At 22.2% G+C, this 5,000-nt stretch overlaps 1 non-coding gene across 1 annotated transcript in view; it reads left to right on the forward strand.

The window, feature by feature from the left end:
• Window positions 1–4,725: 4,725 nt before the first annotated feature.
• Window positions 4,726–5,000, forward strand: part of LOC123304673 — a 2,156-nt gene continuing 1,881 nt past the window's right edge. The window contains exon 1 of the ribosomal RNA XR_006536672.1: window positions 4,726–5,000. This exon is cut by the window's right edge and continues 1,881 nt beyond it. This is a non-coding gene — a ribosomal RNA (small subunit ribosomal RNA).

The raw sequence follows: 5,000 nt of genomic DNA on the forward strand, positions 1-5,000 counted from the left end.
AATATTATTAAATCTATTAATAATAAAATGGTTGCTTATTTATAAAAAAAGTTATTAGTTATAATAATATTTTTAGTCGATTATGGTAAGAAATGGTATTGATAATAAATGCTCTTTAATTTATTATGTTAGAAAATTTTTGTTTTTAAATGTAATAAATTAAAGAGCTTTTTTTATGAATAAACACTTTTTGTTTCCATCTTATCAATATTGATTATAATCGCTAACAATTATTATAATGATTTTAATTGTTTTTACTTATAATCGCTACCATTGATTATACTAAAAAATGCAATCGCAATTGACAAAAATTGTTAATAATTATAATTATAATATGTTTAGTAGGCAACCTTTAAAGCAATTTATGCATAACAGGTTGCTAGCCAAATATAAACTTAATGAAGTATTATGATGGACACTTACATTCGGAATTCATATATTTAAAGAAATAATTTTGATTATTCAGATTCTATTAATATTAGCTATTGTAAATAATATTAATCAAATGAAAAGTTTTTAAATTGTTAGGATGTATTTAGCAAGTTATGCTTTCCATACATAAAATAAAAATATATTATGTATAAATAATATTAGTGCTTGTAAAAGGATTAAGATTAATAAAACTAGATATATACTCTTAATACAATAAAAAGTAATAATTTAAAAGAATGTAAAAATATTTATTTAGCTGATAAATTTAAAATGGATAATAAATTTTAAATTTTTATTAACTCTTATTTATTATATAATATTTATTTGTAATCCTTATGCAAAATAATATATGACTTGAACAACGTACATGGGGGCGTGTATACAATTAATAAATTTAGGTAGAGAAATATATTTTGAATCAATAATTTATAAGTTCACAACAGAATAGTCAGATTTTTATTGTCTATTAAATATTTTTTAGCGAATAACTATTATGTATTACTAGAATATAATAATAATTTTTTTTTTTTTTTTTTTTATGTTACTTGAATGGTGTATACGTTTACACGGTGAATGTAAAAACAATTAATCAATTTATATAGAAAAATATATTATGAATTAATTATAAATAAGTTCCAATAAAATAGCCTGATTCCCATTGTGTATTGAAATTTTTTTTTAACCAATTAACTATTAATGTGAATTTGTACAATAAAAATTTTGTATTAATTCTGTAAATTATTATATATATTTGCATTATACAGTATTTAGAAGCATTTAAATGGATAAAAATTTTTTCGAAAATCTACATATGTATCACATGTATTATACCGGTACCCTGTCGCAATATAACATGTACGATTTGTATATAAAATAAAATGAAATTTTTTCCCTAAAATTTTTTAATGAATCCCGAAAAATTCTATATATTTTACCTTTATATAGTATTTAGGACTATTTAAAAGGATAAAATTTTTTTCGAAAATCTACATATGTATCACATGTATTATACCGGTACCCTGTCGCAATATAACATGTACGATTTGTATATAAAATAAAATGAAATTTTTTCCCTAAAATTTTTTAATGAATCCCGAAAAATTCTATATATTTTACCTTTATATAGTATTTAGGACTATTTAAAAGGATAAAATTTTTTTCGAAAATCTACATATGTATCACATGTATTATACCGGTACCCTGTCGCAATATAACATGTACGATTTGTATATAAAATAAAATGAAATTTTTTCCCTAAAATTTTTTAATGAATCCCGAAAAATTCTATATATTTTACCTTTATATAGTATTTAGGACTATTTAAAAGGATAAAATTTTTTTCGAAAATCTACATATGTATCACATGTATTATACCGGTACCCTGTCGCAATATAACATGTACGATTTGTATATAAAATAAAATGAAATTTTTTCCCTAAAATTTTTTAATGAATCCCGAAAAATTCTATATATTTCACCTTTATATAGTATTTAGGACTATTTAAAAGGATAAAATTTTTTTCGAAAATCTACATATGTATCACATGTATTATACCGGTACCCTGTCGCAATATAACATGTACGATTTGTATATAAAATAAAATGAAATTTTTTCCCTAAAATTTTTTAATGAATCCCGAAAAATTCTATATATTTTACCTTTATATAGTATTTAGGACCATTTAAAAGGATAAAATTTTTTTCGAAAATCTACATATGTATCACATGTATTATACCGGTACCCTGTCGCAATATAACATGTACGATTTGTATATAAAAAAAAAATATACATTTTTTTCTAAAAATTTGCATTAATTCCAAAAATTTTTTAATAATTTATTATAATTATTAATGTTTATTGAATAATTTATTATAATGCATAAATTTCATTTAATAAAATATGATAAAAGCAAAAAAAAATTTTTTTGGTCCCAAAATAAAAATTTTTAGCTGAAAAAAATTTTTTTTTAAAAATTTTTTTCTTTAAATTTTGATTATTCTGTAAAGTTTATGATGTTTAAAGCCATTTTAAACATTATCATATTTTGAGTTTGAAGCACCGGGTGTAATGTCTTTAATATATATGATGGATAGTGCGTGTAAGTTAATGAGATGAATGTATATCTATGTATAACAGTGTATTAGTGGTATTACGTTCAGCAGTCTCACACATATGATATAGTATGGTATAGTATAAGTTGTTTATTTTTCATACTGTCCGTGTATCATTCAACAAAGGTGGTGTAGAGTTGTATATGGCTTGGTATGACGTTGTTGCAATTCTATGGACACTATGATATTACGGATGCACAGATAGAGGAATAACACTTATCGTATATGTATCATTTATGTATGTTGACTGTGTAATGAATACTAAATATAATAAAATAATACACTTTTTAATAGAATAACATTTGTTTCATGTTTTAGTATGATATTAAATGGTATAGAATAGGTTGTTTATTTTTCATACTGTCCGTGTATCATTCAACAAAGGTGGTGTAGAGTTGTATATGGCTTGGTATGACGTCGTTGCAATTCTATGGACACTATGATATTACGGAATAACAGAAAGAGGAATAAAACTTATTGTATATGTATCATTTATAACGTACTTTTATGTTGACAAGAATGAATGTATATCTATATGAAATAGTGTATTTTGTGGTATTATGTTCAACAGTCTTACATATATGATATAGTATGATATAGTATAATTTGTTTATTTTTCATACTCTAAGTGTATCATTCAACAAAGGTGGTGTAGAGTTGTATATGGCTTGGTATGACGTCGTTGCAATTCTATGGACACCATGATATCACGAAAAAACAGAAAGAAAAATAACAATTATCGTATATGTATCATCTATATTATTATTGTATTTTGACTATGTAATGAATGCCAAATTTAAAAATATACACTTTCTTAATAGAATAACATTTATTTTAGTATAATATAAAATGATATTGAATATGTTGTTTAATTTTCATACTGTTCGTGTATCATTCAACAAAGGTGGTGTAGGTATGTATATGGCTTGGTATGACGCTTTTGCATGTCTATGGACACCATGATATTACGAAAAAACAGAAAGAAGAATAACACTTTTCAAATATGTATCATTTATATATTTTATTAACATGAACGCAAAATATACAAAATTATATATATATATATACTCAAAATATTCTGGATGGTAATCAGTTTGGTTTATTTTGATATTTAATATTGTATTTTGGTTTTTTTGCTAGTAATGTTTCGAATATGTATATGCTGTTATTATTTTTTAGGTGTACATTGTATTAAATTGTTATCAATTATTTAATGTATGTATATAAAATAATAGCAAAAACATTTTCAATTATTATATAAAAAATTTTTTTTTTACACATGCATATTTATTAATATATGAAATTTTATCTCAGTTTTAATAAATATGTATTGAAATGAATAATAATACAATCTTATATATATTGATAATAGTCTGGATGGTAATCAGTTTGGATTATTTTGATATTAAATATTGTATTATTATTTTTGTAAAAAAATTAATGAGAATTTTGTAAAAAAACCTCTATATGTATATCTTTTTATATCAATATTTAAAAAAAATTTTTTTTTTATTAAATTATTGATTATAAATAGAATAACATATAAATTTTTTTGTCAAAGCAAGTTCATGGGTTATAAGTTTTAAACTTTACACTCCCATATGAGCACACAATATTTATATAAAAATTATTTTTATAAATAATATTACATTGACTCACCTCATACCAAGCGAGAATATTAAGTGTTATTATAACGTTTTTTATTTAAAATTAACTTTTTAAATAAAATTAAAAAATAAATGACGCTTTCAATCTAGCGACGAGTATGAGAAAATGTTTGAAATATTTTAAGACCCATTTGGTGATGGTCTGACAAAAATCATAATTATTATTTTTTTTTTTTATTCAATAATATTTATTATGAATAACATGTTATATATTTCTTTTTGTAAAAGCAAAAAAATTATATAAATGACATAATAAAATATATATTTGAAAAAAAAAAAAATTAATAATAATATATATATCTCATATGTTTTTTCTATTAATTTTAAAACAATAGAGATATAAAAAAAAAAAAATTTATATCAGTAATGGGTGAGACCATCTGATATTTAAAATGAAATTGTAATAATATTATTATATATTAATAATTATTGTATGAAAATTTTTTTTCTTATAATAAGAAAACAAAAATATCATGTATATTATTATATATTTAATATTATAAATACAAATAGTTCCCTGGTTGATCCTGCCAGTAGTCATATGCTTGTCTCAAAGATTAAGCCATGCATGTCTCAGTACAAGCCAAATTAAGGTGAAACCGCGAAAGGCTCATTATATCAGTTATGGTTCCTTAGATCGTACCCACATTTACTTGGATAACTGTGGTAATTCTAGAGCTAATACATGCAAACAGAGTTCCGACCAGAGATGGAAGGAATGCTTTTATTAGATCAAAACCAATCGGTGTAAATTTTAATTTGCATCGTTTAATTTGGTGACTCTGAATA

The sequence above is a fragment of the Chrysoperla carnea genome (assembly GCF_905475395.1).
Source record: "Chrysoperla carnea chromosome X unlocalized genomic scaffold, inChrCarn1.1 SUPER_X_unloc_78, whole genome shotgun sequence".
NCBI classification, from domain to species: Eukaryota; Metazoa; Arthropoda; class Insecta; order Neuroptera; family Chrysopidae; genus Chrysoperla; species Chrysoperla carnea.